The sequence below is a fragment of the Bos mutus genome, chromosome 17 (genome assembly GCF_027580195.1).
Source record: "Bos mutus isolate GX-2022 chromosome 17, NWIPB_WYAK_1.1, whole genome shotgun sequence".
NCBI classification, from domain to species: domain Eukaryota; kingdom Metazoa; phylum Chordata; class Mammalia; order Artiodactyla; family Bovidae; genus Bos; species Bos mutus.
In genome coordinates, this window is record NC_091633.1 from 45,695,575 (window position 1) to 45,712,728 (window position 17,154).

Sequence of the window (17,154 nt, forward strand, 5' to 3'; positions counted from 1 at the left end):
CAGAGACAACACAATTAATGAAATTAAAAATGCTCTAGAAGGAATAAAAATAGCAGAATAACTGAAGCAGAAGAACAAATCAGTGAGCTAGAAGATAAAATAGTGGAAATAACTTCTGAAATGCAGAATAAAGTAAAAAGAATGAAAAGAACTGAGGACAGTCTCAGAGACCTCTGGGACAATATCAAATGCATCAACATTTGAATTATAGGGGTCCCAGAAGAAGAAGAGAAAAAGAAAGAGTGTGAGAAAAATTTTTAAGAGATTGTAGTTGAAAATTTCCCCCAAATGGAAAGGGATATAAAGTCAATTAAGTCCAAGAAGCACAAAGAGGCCCATGCAGGATAAACCCAAGGAAAAACATGCCAAGACACATACTAATCAAACTAGCAAAGACTAAACACAAATAAAGAATATTAAAAGCAATAACGGAGAAGCAATAAGTAGCATACAAGGGAAACCCCATATGCTTCACAGTTATCTTTCAGCAGAAGTTCTGCAGGCCAGAAGGGAATGGCAGGATATTTTTAAAGTACTGAAAGGGAAAAATCTACAACCAAGATTACTGTATCCGTCAAGGATCTCATTCAAAATTGCTGAAGAAATAAAAAGCTTTTCAGACAAGCAAAAGTTAAGAGAATTCAGTACCACCAAACCACCTTTACAACAAAGGGACTTATATTGTCAGAAATAAAAGAGAAGGAAAAAGATCTATAAAATCAACTCCCAATTAACACCAATGCACAGATCATCAAAACAGAAAACTAATAATGAAGCACATCTTTAATGATACATTAGACAAAATAGATTTCATTGATATCTTCAGGATATTCCATCCAAATGCAGAAGAATACACCTTCTTTTCAAGTGCACATGGGACATTCTCCAGAATAGACCACATCTTGGGTCACAAATCAAACCTCAGTAAATTTTTAAAAATGGAAATCATATCATATCAAGTATATTCTCCAACTACAACACTATGAGACTAGATATCAATTATAAGAAAAAAAAACTGTAAGAAACACAAAGACATGGAGATTAAACAATATGTATCTAAATAACCAGCAGGTTACTGAAGAAATCAAAAGTGAAATTGAAAAGTTTCTAGAAACAAATGACAATGAAAACATGACAATTCAAAACCTATGGGATGCAGCAAAAGCAGTTCTAAGAGGGAAGTTTATAGCAATACAACCCTACCTCAAGAAACAAGAAAAACATCAAATAAACAACCTAATATTACACCTAAAACAACTGGAAAAAGAAGCATTCACACACACACACACACACACACACAAACTACAAAACTAAGATTAGTGGAAGGAAAGAAATTATAAAGATCTGAGCAGAAAGAAATGAAAGAAACAACAGTAAATTTAATAAAACTAAAAGCTGGTTCTTTGAGAAGATAAACAAAATTGGCAAACCTTTAGCCAGACTCATGAAGAAAAAGAGAGAAGAATCAAATCAACAAAATTAGAAATGAAAAAAGAGAGATTACAACAGACAGTGCAGAAATACAAAGGATTATAAGAGACTTTATGATCAACTATATGGCAATAAAATGGATAACCTGGAAGAACTGGCCAGATTCTTAGGAAAGTTCAATCTTCCAAGACTGAACCAGGAAGAAATAGAAATTATTAACAACCTAGTTACAAGCACTGAAATTGAAGCTGTGACCAAAACTCTCTAAAAAAAAAAAGCCCAGGACCAATGATGTAACAGAATTCTATCAAACATTTACAGAAGAGATAATGCCTATCCTTTTAAAACTGTTTCAAAAAACTGCAGAGGAAAGAACACTTCCAGACTCATTCTACGAGGCCACCATCACCTTGATACCAAAACCAGACAAAGACAACACCAAAAAAGAAAACTACAGGCCAATATCACTGATGAAAAAGCAAAAATCCTCAAACAAATTTTAGGAAACAGAATTCAAATTCAAATCAAAAAGCTCATACACCATGATCAAGTTGGGTTTATTCCAGAGATGCAAGGATTCTTCAGTATATGCAAATCAATCAATGTGATACGCCATATTAACAAACTGAAAGATAAAAACAATATGATAATCTCAATAGATTCAGAAAAAGCCTTTGATAAAGTTCAGCACCCATTTATGATTAAAACTCTTTGAAAAATGGGCATAGAAAGAACCTGCCTCAACATAGTAAAGGCCATATATGATGAACCCATGGCAAACATTATTCTCAATGGTGAAAAACCAAAAGCATTCTCCCTAAGAACAGGAACAAGACAAAGGTGTCCACTTTCACCACTATTATTCAACATAGTTCTGAAAGTCCTAGCTACAGCAATCATAGAAGAAAAATAAATGAATTCAGATTGGAAAAGAAGAAGTAAAGCTCTCGCTGTTTACAAATAACATGATACTGTATATAGAAAACCCTAAAAATAGTATCAGAAAATTACTAGAGCTAATCAGTGAATTTAGCAAAGTTGCAGGATACAAAATCAACACACAGAAATCACTTTCATTTCTATATACTAACAATGAAAAATCAGAAAGAGAAATTAAGGAATCAATCCCATTCACTGTTGCAACAAAAAGAATTAAGTATCTAGGAATGAACTTACTTAAGGGCGGGGGGAAGAACTGAACACAGAATATTATAAGACACTAATGAAAAAAAATCAAAGAGGACATAAACAGATGGAGAGATATTCTATGTTCCTGGGTAGGAAAAATTGATATTGTGAAAATGACTTTACTACCAAATGCAGTCTACAGAGTCAATGCAATCCATATCAAATTACCAATGGCATTTTTTACAGAACTATAACAAAAAAATTTCACATTTCATATGGAAATACAAAAGACCCCGAATAGCCAAAGCAGTCTTGAGAAAGAAGAATGGAGCTGGAGGAATCAACCTTCCTGACTTCAGATTATACTATAAAGCTACAGCCATCAAGACAGTATGGTACTACCCCAAAACAGAAATATAAACAAATGGAACAAGATAGAAAGCCCAGAAATAAACCCATGCACCTATGGGTACCTTATTTTTGACAAAGGAGGCAAGAATATACAATGGGGAAAGATGGCCTCTTCAATAAATGGTGCTGGGAAAACTGGAGAGCTACATGTAAAAGAATGAAATTAGAACACTTTAAGAAGATGCACAAAGATAAACTCAAAATGGGTTACAGACCTAAATGTAAGACTAGAAACTATAAAACTCTTAGAGGAAAACAGAGGCAGAACACTTGATGACATAAATCAAAGCAAGATCCTCTATGACCCACCCTCTGCTGCTGCTGCTGCTAAGTTGTGTCAGTCGTGTCCGACTCTGTGTGACCCCATAGACAGCAGCCCACAGGCTTTCCCGTCCCTGGGATTCTCCAGGCAAGAACACTGGAGTGGGTTGCCATTTCCTTCTCCATGCATGAAAGTTAAAAGTGAAAGTGAAGTTGCTCAGTTGTGTCCAACTCCTAGCGACCCCATGGACTGCAGTGCACCAGGCTCCTCCATCCATGGGATTTTCCAGGCAAGAATACTGGAGTGGACCCACCTTCTAGAGTAATGGAAATAAAAACAAAAGTAAACAAGTCAGACCTGATTAAACTGAAAAACTTTTGCACAGCAAAGGAATCTATAAGTAAAGTGAAAAGACAACCCTCAGAATGGGAGAAAATAATAGCAAGTGGAACAACTGTCAAAGGATTAATTTCCAAAATATAAAAGCAGCTCATACAACTCAATGCCAGAAAAACAAACAACCCAATAAACAAGTGGGAAAAAACCTAAACAGATATTTCTCCAAAAAAGACATACAGATGGCCAACAAGCACATGAAAAGATGTTCAACTTCACTCATTACTAAGTTCAGTCCAGTTCAGTCTCTCAGTTGTGTCCGACTCTTTGCGACCCCATGAATTGCAGCACGCCATAAGAGCAAATCAAAATTACAATGAGATATCACTTTACACTGGTCAGAATAGCCATAATCAAAAAGTCTATAAACAATAAATACTGGAGAGGGTGTGGAGAAAAGGGAACACTCTTGTACTGTTGGTGGGAATGTAAATTGATACAGCTACTATGGAAGACAGTATGGAGACTCCTAAAAAATAGGAAGGAAACCACCATATGACCCAGCAATCCCACTTCTAGCCATATACCCTGAGGAAACCAAAACTGAAAAAGACACGCATATCCATTGTTCATTGCAACACTATTTATGATAGCTAGAACATAGAAGCAACCTCATCTGTCCATTGACAGATGAATGGATAAAGAAGTTGTGGTACATATACACAATGGAATATTACTCAGCCATAAAAAAGAATGCATTTGTGTTAGTTCTAGTGAGGTGGATGAACCTAGAATCTATTATACAGAGTGAAGTGAATCGAAAAGAGAAAGATAAATATCATATTCTAATGTATATATACATAATTTTGAAAAATGGTACTGAAGAATTTATTTACAGGGCAACAGTGAAGAAACAGACATACAGAATAGAGTTATGGACATGGGGAGAAGGGAGGAGAGGGTGAGATGTATGGAAAGAGTAACATGGAAACTTATATTACCATATGTAAGATAGATAGCCAATGGGAATTTGCTATATGACTCAGGAAACTCATATAGGGGCTCTATATCAACCTACAGAGGCAATCTGGGGAGGGAGATTCAAAAAGTAGGAGAAATATGTATACCTATGGCTGATTCATGTTGAGGTTTGACAGGAAACAACAAAATTCTGTAAAGCAATTATCCTTCAATAAAATAATTTTGAAAAAGTTCATTATGATGTTAAATCACAGAATTACTGCTACTTTCCAACAGCTCTCAATATAGAACTAAGCTTGATTTCTTTGCACTCCCTCCAATCATTTAAAAGATCCAAACCAAACAGAACTTCCTTTTTTATATCTTTTTACTGGATACCCCACAGTTCCCCATAGTGTAAATTGCTAGCTGCAATGAGCAATGTACACATCTTGTTCCACAATAGGAGAGATCCTAGTGGTCCTTCAATGGAGAGTCATAGCAGTTATAAAAATGATATTACAATTTACTTATTTTTCTCTTGGTAGAATAATTCAGCTTAAACCTATTTTTGATAATAAATATCAAAGTTACGGTAAACATTATTGAACCTATCACCTTAAACATATGTGAGTTACTATAAAATTTAGAAGTAATATTGGAGGGTTGTATGCTGGACAGATTATGCTTGTATCATCTTGTTATTCAGTGGCAAACTGATGTCTGGCTCTTTGCAACCTCATGAACTGTAGCATGCCAGGCTTCCCTGTCCTTCACTATCTCCCAGAGTTTACTCAAACTCATGTCCATTGTGTTAGCATATGATATCAATATATGATGTACAGCATCATATACAGTTTAAATTTGCATTATCATTGTTAGGGCTTTCCTGATTCTACATATTCTCATCAGTACCAAATCTAGCCACTATTCATTTTTCTCATTGTTATTTATTGGAAATGCATCTTATTTTCAAATCTATTATTTCTCTTACCACTTCTTATTTTGGAATTTTAGATGCTTATTTAGTTTCATTTTCTGTGAGATGCCTATTCACATACTTGAATATGAATGAAGGACAGGTAAGCCTGGTGTGCTTCATTCCATGGGGTCGACAAGGAGTCAGATAAGACTGAGCGACTGAAGTGATTCATATACTTAACTCAGTTTTCCTCTCTTGGTAATTGGTATACCTCTTAATTATTTGTAGAAATTTTTTACATTTCCTAATGTATTTTGTTTAATATTGTGTTATAATTATCTTTTTTTCACATCAGTACCTTATATGTTACATTTGTTCATAGTGTATGCTGGTTTTCAAAGTTTTGTTTATAATCGCTGGATCATGTAAAAAGAAAGTGAGTTCCAGAAAAACATCTATTTCTGCTTTATTGACTATGCCAAAGCCTTTGACTGTGTGGATCACAATAAACTGTGGAAAATTCTGAAAGAGATGGGAATACCAGACCACCTGATCTGTCTCTTGAGAAATTTGTATGCAGGTCAGGAAGCAACAGTTAGAACTGGACATGGAACAACAGACTGGTTCCAAATAGGAAAAGGAGTTTGTCAAGGCTGTATATTGTCACCCTGTTTATTTAACTTATATGCAGAGTACATCATGAGAAATGCTGGACTGGAAGAAACACAAGCTGGAATGAAGATTGCCGGGAGAAATATCAATCACCTCAGATATTCAGATGACACCACCCTTACGGCAGAAAGTGAAGAGGAACTAAAAAGCCTCTTGATGAAAGTGAAAGTGGAGAGTGAAAAAGTTAGCTTAAAGCTCAACATTCAGAAAACGAAGATCATGGCATCCGGTCCCATCACTTCATGGGAAATAGATGGGGAAACAGTGGGAACAGTGTCAGACTTCATTTTTCTGGGCTCCAAAATCACTGCAGATGGTGACTTCAGCCATGAAATTAAAAGACGCTTACTCCTTGGAAGGAAAGTTATGACCAACCTAGATAGCATATTCAAAAGCAGAGACATTACTTTGCCAACAAAGGTCCGTCTAGTCAAGGCTATGGTTTTTCCTGTGGTCATGTATGGATGTGAGAGTTGGACTGTGAAGAAGGCTGAGCGCCGAAGAATTGATGCTTTTGAACTGTGGTGTTGGAGAAGACTCTTGAGAGTCCCTTGGACTGCAAGGAGATCCAACCAGTTCATTCTGAAGGAGATCAGCCCTGGGATTTCTTTGGAAGGAATGATGCTAAAGCTGAAACTCCAGTACTTTGGCCACCTCATGTGAAGAGTTGACTCATTGGAAAAGATTCTTATGCTGGGAGGGATTGGGGGCAGGAGGAGAAGGGGACGACAGAGGATAAGATGGCTGGATGGCATCACTGACTCAATGGACGTGAGTCTGAGTGAACTCCGGGAGTTGGTGATAGACAGGGAGGCCTGGCGTGCTGCGATTCATGGGTCGCAAAGAGTCGGACACAATTGAGTGACTGATCTGATCTGATTATTTTTTTAAAAGTCGTTTGCTTTCCATGGATTTTATCTAAACTTCTTGACTTCTTGTTTCTGTTCAGGCATGTAAGGAGCTTGTAGTTTTTCTCGTAACCTCAGTTCTCTAACAGATCATCTAAGTATGGTTGTTGATTTTTTAGTTTGTTCAGTTTTTAATTGTAGTTTGGACAGAATAAGTTGAATGTTTCTCACATGGGTTGTGCATGCGTGTGTGTGCCTGAACATGCATTTGTTTTTGTTTGTCTTCTTTTTCCAAAATGTATTTGGGAGTTGAGATATAGTTGCCATTTGTAAATCATTAGGGTGCATTTAATGACGCATGTGGACTAATGTTAGTATTCTTTTTCTTGAAATTTCTGACCACCCAATTTCTTTGTAGAACATCTCTTCTTCATCATCTACCCCACAGACACATTTAGCTGTCTGTCCCTTTTTACATTTCATAACACTAAGGCATATCTTTCTTTTGGTATCTATTCCAGGTTGATAACGACAAAAACTATTTTTCAGTGGAATATTGTATGTTTTCCTTTGTTCTCTCCTGACCAAAGTGGAGGAGACTCTGCACCAGACTTGGTACTAGAAGGGAGTCAGTTCAGTTTGGTTAGTAGCTCAGTTGTGTCCGACTCTTTGCGACCCCATGATTTGCAGCACGCCAGGCCTGCCTGTCCATCACCAACTGTCTTAAGTATGTTGGTGGGTCACACAGGGAGCCAAACCCAGGAAACTGTGTGTTGGGTAAAAATGGCCTAGAGAAGCAAACCCACAATAAAAGCCATAAATACAAAGTGTGGTGTGTGGAGGAAGGAGTGGAACAGCACATACAGAAAGGCAAGAAGCAGATATAAATTAAAGGGTATAAGACTAAGGAAGCTGGAAATAGTAAAGAAGAAGTTGAAATGTTTCTAAAGATACTGATATACAGAGAGGTCCCCTTTGGTAGACTTCTTGGTACTTGTGGATGTTCATAAAATTCCTTAAAATTAAGGTAGCAATCCTTCCTTTGGGAGTGATTTGTGAAGGCACAGTGTACATGCTTGTGAGAAATTAATACGTGAAACTCTTCTCAACTCCATGTTCAGTGACATAACTTTGATAGACTTAAACTGGTCATATTGCAAGGTTTACATCAAGGAAACTGGCAGACTACTTCAAACGTATATTCTTATGGTTCATACAGTGTGTTTGCTTATTTTAATAATTCATGACATTAAAATAAAGATATATAAAATTAGAAAAAAAGGTTTCTGGCATTGTTTACAGCACCATAAGATGTGGCCATAATTGGCCTGCATTGTTCATTTGAAATGATGGGAAATAGCTAAGCATCAGTTAGATCCTTTTAGATATAAATATGATTTGAAGTTTGTCACAGATCTTCCTCTTTCATCTGATTTCTTTCATTTATTTGCATTAACAACCTGGCCTCTTGACATGAATTTATTATATCCCTTGCCTTAAAAGAGATCATCTAAGCTGGTAGCTCTGGAGAAGGCGATGGCACCCCACTCCAGTACTCTTGCCTGGAAAATCCCATGGATGGAGGAGCCTGGTGGGCTGCATTCCATGGGGTCTCGAAGAGTCGGACAGGACTGAGCGACTTCACTTTCACTTTTCACTTTCATGCATTGAAGAAGGAAATGGCAACCCACTTCAGTGTTCTTGCCTGGAGAATCCCAGGGACGGGGAAGCCTGGTGGGCTTCCTTCTATGGGGTCACACAGAGTCGGACACGACTGAAGTGACTTAGCAGCAGCAGCAGCAAGCTGGTGGCTTAGAGGTTAAAGCGTCTGCCTGCAATGCAGGAGACCTGGGTTCGATCTCTGGGTCGGGAAGATCCCCTGGAGAAGGAAATGGCAACCCATTTCGTATTCTTGCCTGGGGAATCCCATAGACAGAGGAGCCTGGTAGGCTACAGTCCACGGGGTCACAAGGAGTTGGACACAACTGAGTGACTTCACTTTCACTTTCTTTCTTGCCTTAAAATCTCTAAGAATTAAAACCTCTGTATTAATGTAATTGTTCCTGGTCTGGTGCACTCTGTATTATCTCTGCTATTTTATTCTAACAGAGTCAGCAGTGGTTCACTAAATAATGACAACCATAATGTTAATAATAAGCTGATGACAATAATAAATAAAATGGAGTAACTTTTTCACACTTCATAGTTGACCAATTTGATGATTTTATTCTCATTCAATATAGTGTGTCACTCCATGTAGAAAATATTTTTAACCATCTTTCATTGCTGTCAGGATACAAGTTTTATTGTGGATATTGAAGAAAATTAAATTAGGTGCTAATACAGTACAATCAAACTGTATTATGCCTACATAATTTGATTGACTCAAATTGTATTTAAGATTAAGTATGTCTTCAGGTAATTTTATGTCATAAATGAACATATAGATATATACATTATGTTTTTATAATGTAAAAGATTACAATTTAGATTAAAAGAGTCATTTTGTTAATTGTTAATTAATTAAGATGTAATTTTATTTAAATAATGTTTAGCTTTACCTAAGGTTTATGTTTTCTGTGGTTTTTGTTTTGTTCCAGGTCTCTACTGAGAGCCTTTTGTGACAACAGATAGTAAATCAGACATTCTCAGTGCAAAGTTTGAAGTTTAAGGAATGAACTAACAGGTAAGTTGTTTATATATATTTTTTAATCTCAGATGTTAGTGAAAATATGTCTATTTAAGACAGGCTTAATCATTTCCCAGAGAAAAGTGCAAGAGGATTACTGTAGATGTATACCATAATCAACTGAGTTATTTATTTATTTATTGGCTGTGCTAGGTCTTCGTTTCTGCGCAGGGGTACCTCTAGCTGTGGCGAGTGGGGGTTACTGTCTAATTGCAGTGTGCAGGCTTCTCACTGCAATGGCTTCTTTGGTTGCAGAACGTGGGCTCTAGGGCCCGCAGGCTTCAGTAGCTGGGGCGTGTGAGCTCAGTGGTTGTGGCTCATGGACTCCAGAACACAGGCTCAGTAGTTGTGGTGCCCAGGCTTAGCTGTTCCGCAGTATCTGGGATCTTCTGGTATTGAGCCTGTCTTCTGCATTAGCAGGCAGAATGTTTTACCACCAGTGAAGCCCTAATCAACTATTGTAGTAATGTAAATATTTTAAAATTGATGCAATGATACTAGCCTGATACATGTCACAACTGAACTATGGGGCAAAACTTTAGTTATTTGATTAAATATACTTAGAATAAATTAAAATATTTAAGTAGAATTAGCAACAATAAAATAAAAGAAAAATAAACTGGCTCATGTAGAAGAAACATGCTAATTGCTGGTTTTCTTTCTTGGGCCTCAGGAATAAACCTGGTGAGTAAGGACGTGCTTACTACAGCACACTAAGATGATCTGTTCTTATATAAGTGTGTTTGGGGGCATGGGGTGGGTGCTGCTAACTGATGGGACAAAATTGAATGTCTTTCCTTAAGTAGTAACAGTTCCTCAGAACTAGTGATGTTTAGGCACAGGCTGATCATACTATAATATTATAATTTTCAATTTAAGTGAGTTTTTGACTTTTTTCCTTAAAAGCCAGGGAGCACAAAGTATCATTATTTAATATGTATATGAATTGAAATGTTAATGGGGAAGAAATTAAAATAGATATCCAATCAAGTCTATATAAAAATTAAGCAATCAATATATAAATATATTTTCAAAGCTACTCTAGGCAAAGTGCTGAATAATATTTCATAGTATGATTTAAATCCTGTTTCTCTTTGTCACAAGAAGGAGCACCATAGTGTTTCTTAAGATAAAAAGTCATTTAAATCAGTTAACCAGTATGTGATACATGATAATAGTATGTTAATAAATTCTGTATATAATATGGACTATATATGTAAATAGTAAAACTTAAATACTTTACAACAACAATATATCATAAGTTTTGAATATTTCTGAAGAATCTGTCATTCTATAGCACTTTGAAAGCTTCAGTCTAATATTCAAGGAATTCTAGACTATATGTCAAATATTTTCAGTCCGGTTAACTGAGCATCTTTCACTAAAAGAATATTTCTCTAACATCTAGAAATTGAATGCTATACACTGTTAATAACATGGTCCTGAGAAAGACAGAAATACACTATTAATACCTGCCCAAACACCAAAATTGTTTTCAAGATTTATTAATTTCTTTATTTGTTGGTTGTGGTGGGTCTTCATTGCAGTGTGAAGGCTTTCTCCAGTTGCAGCAAGCAGGGTTAGGTCATTCTTTGTTGTAGTGTGTGGGCTTCTCTTTGCTCTGGCTTCTATTGTTGCAGAACATGGGCTCTAGGCATGCAGGCTTCAGTAGTTACAGCACACAGGCTTAGTTGCTGTGTGGTACATGGGATTATCCCAGAGATCAAACCAGTGTCCCCTGCATTGCAACGAGGATTCTTTACCCCTGGGCCACTAGGGATGCCCCGAAATTCTGTATTGTCTTTATTTTGCTCAAATACTGAAATTTTCAGATAGCATTAAAATTATTATAAATTATTAATATTTTACCTTCCTCTGCAATTTTCTGGAAGAGTTTGAGTAGGATAGGTGTTAGCTCTTTCTAAATTTTTGGTAGAATTCAGCTGTGAAGCCGTCTGGACCTGGGCTTTTGTTTGCTGGAAGATTTTTGATTACAGTTTCAATTTTTCGTGCTTGTGATGGATCTGTTAAGGTTTTCTATTTCTTCCTGGTCGAGTTTTGGAAAGTTGTACTTTTCTAAGAATTTGTCCATTTCTTCCTCGTTGTCCATTTTATTGGCATATAATTGTTGATAATAGTCTCTTATGATCCTTTGTATTTCTATGTTGTCTGTTGTGATCTCTCCACTGTCATTTCTAATTTTATTGATTTGATTTTTCTCCTTTGTTTCTTGATGAGTCTGGCTAATGGTTTGTCAATTTTATTTATCCTTTCAAAGAACCAGCTTTTGGCTTTGTTGATTTTTTTTGCTATGGTCTCTTTTGTTTCTTTTGCATTTATTTCTGCTCTAATTTTTAAGATTTCTTTCCTTCTACTAACCCTGGGGTTCTTCATTTCTTCCTTTTCTAGTTGCTTTAGGTGTAGAGTTAGGTTATTTATTTGACTTTTTCTTGTTTCTTGAGGTGTGCCTGTATTGCTATGAACTTTCCCCTTAGGACTGCTTTTACTGTGTCCCACAGGTTTTGGGTTGTTGTGTTTTCATTTTCATTCGTTTCTATGCAAATTTTGATTTCTTTTTTTGATTTCTTCTGTGATTTGTTGGTTATTCAGCAGCGTGTTGTTCAGCCTCCATATGTTTGGAGGCTTCCAAACTCATTCTATGAGGCCACCATCACCCTAATACCAAAACCTGACAAAGATGCCACAAAAAAGAAAACTATAGGCCAATATCACTGATGAACATAGATGCAAAAATCCTAAACAAAATTCTAGCAATCAGAATCCAACAACACATTAAAAAGATCATACACCATGACCAAGTGGGCTTTATCCCAAGGATGCAAGGATTCTTCAATATCCGCAAATCAATCAATGTAATACACCACATTAACAAATTGAAAAACAAAAACCATATGATTATCTCAATAGATGCAGAGAAAGCCTTTGACAAAATTCAACACCCATTTATGATAAAACTCTCCAGAAAGCAGGAATAGAAGGAACATACCTCAACATAATAAAAGCTATATATGACAAACCCACAGCAAACATTATCCTCAATGGTGAAAAATTGGAAGCATTTCCTCTAAAGTCAGGAACAAGACAAGGGTGCCCACTTTCACCATTACTATTCAACATAGTTTTGGATGTTTTGGCCACAGCAATCAGAGCAGAAAAAGAAATAAAAGGAATCCAAATTGGAAAAGAAGAAGTAAAACTCTCACTATTTGCAGATGACATGATCCTCTACATAGAAAAACCCTAAAGACTCCACCAGAAAATTACTAGAACTAATCAATGATTATAGTAAATTTGCAGGATATAAAATCAACACACAGAAATCCCTTGCATTCCTATACACTAATAATGAGAAAACAGAAAGAGAAATTAAGGAAACAATTCCATTCACCATTGCAACGAAAAGAATAAAATACTTAGGAATATATCTACCTAAAGAAACTAAAGACCTATATATAGAAAACTATAAAACACTGGTGAAAGAAATCAAAGAGGACACTAATAGATGGAGAAATATACCATGTTCATGGATTGGAAGAATCAATATAGTGAAAATGAGTATACTACCCAAAGCAATTTATACATTCAATGCAATCCCTATCAAGCTACCAACAGTATTCTTCACAGAGCTAGAACAAATAATTTCACAATTTGTATGGAAATACAAAAACCTCGAATAGCCAAAGCGATCTAAAAAAAAAAATTATTAATATTTTATAATAATATTGCTACTGCTGCTGCTAAGTCACTTCAGCTGTGTCCGACTCTGTGCGACCCCATAGACGGCAGCCCACCAGGCTCCCCTCTCCCTGGGATTCTCCAGGCAAGAACACTGGAGTGGGTTGCCATTTCCTTCTCCAATACAAGAAAGAGTGAAGTCGCTCAGTCGTGTCTGACTCTTCAGGACCCCATGGACTTCAGCCTACCAGGCTCCTCCACCCATGGGAGTTTCGAGGCAAGAGTACTGGAGTGGGGTGTCATTAATCTTCCAATTAAGTTTCTCTTGACTAACTCGAGGAAGAAAGTAAATAGAGGTTAAAAATTTGCAAACTCCATCAATTGTGCTGAGCATATTTCTCACCCCAACAATAGATCTGAGTTGCCTGAACCTAGCAATTAAAAATGGATACCCTTGTGAAAAAGTGTTTTATAAACACTTTATATTGGATTGAATGCCCTGTACCAACTTTACTTAAGATGTTACATGTGTTAATATCTGAAGGTAACAAATCTGCAACTTCATCAAGTCCCCTGTTGTAATGAGGCTAATATTAGGAAGTAGAGTGGGAGACTACAGCATTGGGGAGTATCAGGTACCCTACAATTTCTAACAGTGTTTCCATAAGTCCCAATGTGAAAAAAAGAAGAAGAAATATAAAGGAGAATAAGATTTTAAGGGATAAGAGAATTAATTTGCTTTGGAATGTCCTAGAATAGCATAGAAGATAGCATGTTATTTATAAAATAGTTTTGTAACTGGTGAGTCATGAGTTACAATTCTATATACTCTATGACAGTGTATACATTACACGTTATTATAACAAATACTACAGTATAAGCAGCATCTTGCTGATATGCCTATCACCACTAATTCCTCTCCCTTTGAAATATGTATGCTTTTGATGATAGTGGAAAATGAACAATTGACACAAAACTCACTGCATTCCACCTATAAAAACCTTACTTCAATGTAAATATAAAGACCCCTGTAAGTTTAGAGAATGGACTGAAATCTATAGTTCATGCTAACACTAATCAAAGGAAAGCTGAAACAAAGATGTTGTTTCTGGAAGTATATCTGGTCTCTGAGATAAATGACACTGTGCTTTGTTAATGAGGCTGCTGGAAAATAGGCATTCTCTTATAAGGCTTGTGGGAGTACAAACTATGACTTCTGTAAGGAGGATGTCTTAGTTTATTGTTTCAGTGTTTTTTAATTGGAGGATAATTGCTTTACAATATTGTGTTGGTTCCTGCTATACAACAGTGTGAATCAGTCATAATGATATATATATATATATATATATATGATATGATATGATATATATTTTATATATATATATATATATATATATATATATATCCTTCTTCTTGAGCCTCCCCTCCCCCCATCCCAATCTTCTTGGTCATCACAGAGTGCCAGGCTAGGCTCCCTGTGTTATATAGCAGCTTCCCACTAGTTACCTATTTTTCACAGTGTATATATGTCAATGCTACTTTCTCACTTGTCTTACTCTCTTCTTCCCCACTTGTGTCCCTAAGTCCATTCTCTACATCTGTGTCTCCATTCCTTCCCTTCAAATAGGTTCATCGGTATCATCTTTCTAGATTGCATACATATGTGTTAGTATGCGACATTTTTCTTTCTTTTTCTAACTTACTTCATTCTGTATAACAGGCTCTAGGTTCATCCCCCTCATGACAACTGCGGCAACTTTAATTCCTTTTTATGTCTGAGTAATCTTCCAGTGTCTATGTGTACTGCATCATCTTTATCCATTCCTCTGTCAGTGTACGTCTAGGTGGCTTCCATGTCCTGGCTATTGTAAATAGTGCTGCAATGAATATTGGTATACTTGTGTCTTTTAGAATTGTGGTTTTCTCAGGGTATATGGCCAGTAGTAGGATTGCTGGGTCATATGGTAGTTTTTTTTTTTTTTTTCATAGCTTGTTAAGGAATCTCCATACTATTCTCCTTAGTGGCTGTATCAATTTACATTCCCACCACCATTGCAGAAGGGTTCCCTTTTCTCCACACTCTCCAGCATTTAATGTTTATATTATTTTGATAATGGCAATTCTGACCAATGTGAGGTGATATTTTATTGTAGTTTTGATTTGCATTTCTCTAATAATGACCCTGATGCTGGGAAATATTGAAGAGAGGAGGAGAAGGAGGTGACAGAGGATGAGATGGTTGGATGGTATCATTGGCTCAATGGACATGAGTTTTTTGCAAACTCTGGGTGATAGTGAAGGACAGGGAATCCTGGTATGCTTCAGTCCTTGGTGTTGCAAAAGTCAGACACAACTGAGCAACTGAACAATAATGAGTAGTGAGTGATACTGAGCATCTTTTCATGTGTTTATTGGCCACCTGTATGTCTTCTTTGTAGAAATGTTTGTTTAGGTCTTCTGTCAATTTTTTGATTGGGCTCTTTGTTTTTCTGTTATTGAGCTATATGAGCTGCATATATATTTTGAAGGTTTATCCTTTCTCAGTTGCTTCATTTGCAATTATTTTCTCCCATTCTGAGGGTTTTTTTTTTTTTAATCTTGTTCATAGTTTCCTTTTCTGTGCAAAAGCTTTCAAGTTAATTAGGTCCCATTTGTTTCTTTTATTTCCATTACTCTAGAGGTGAGTTGAAGAGGATCTTTCTGTGACTTATGTCCAAGAGTGTACTGCCTATGTTTTCCTCTAAAAACTTTACAGTTTCTGGTCTTACATTGACGTCTAATATATTTTGAGTATATTTTTTATGTGTGTTTTTATGAAACATTCTAATTTTATTCTTTTATACATAGCTGTCCCGGAGAAGGCAATGGCACCCCACTCCAGTACTCTTGCCTGGAAAATCCCATGGATGGAGGAGCCTGGTAGGCTGCAGTCCATGAGGTCGCTAAGAGTCGGACACGACTGAGCGACTTCTTTCACTTTTCACTTTCATGCATTGGAGAAGGAAATGGCAACCCACTCCAGTATTCTTGCCTGGAGAATCCCAGGGACGGAGGAGCCTGGTGGGCTGCCGTCTGTGGGGTTGTACAGAGTCGGACACGAGTGAAGCAACTTAGCAGCAGCAGCAGCATACATAGCTGTCCAATTTTCCCAGCACTACTTATTGATGAGGCTGTCTTTTCTCCATTGTATGTATTTGCCTCCTTTGTCAAAGATAAGGTAGCCATAGGTGCATGAGTTTATCTCTGAGCTTTCTGTCTTGTTCCATTGATGTATATTTCTGTTTTTGTGCAAGTACCATGACGTCTTGATGACTGCTGCTTTGTTGGATAGTCTGAAGTCAGGAACATTGATTCCTCCAGCTCCATTTTTCTTTCTCAAGATTACTTTGGCTATTCTGAGTCTTTTGTGTTTAGATACAAACTGTAAAATTTTTTGTTCTAGTTCTGTGAAGATCGCCATTGGTAGTTTAATAGGCATTGCATTGAATCTATAGATTACTTTGGATAGTAGAGTCATTTTTCACAATATTAATTTTTCCAATCCAAGAACAGGATATCCCTCAATCTGTTGGTGTCATCTCTGATTTCTTTCATCAGTGTGTTATAGTTTTCTGCATACAGGTCTTTTGTCTCTTAGGTAGGTAGGTTTATTCCATTTATTCCAAGGTATTTTATTATTTTTGTTGCAATGGTGAGTGGGATTGTTTCCTTAATTTCTCTTTCTCATTTTTCATTGTTAGCATATATGAATGCAGGGGATTTCTATGCATTAATTTTATATCCTGTGACTTTACTAAAT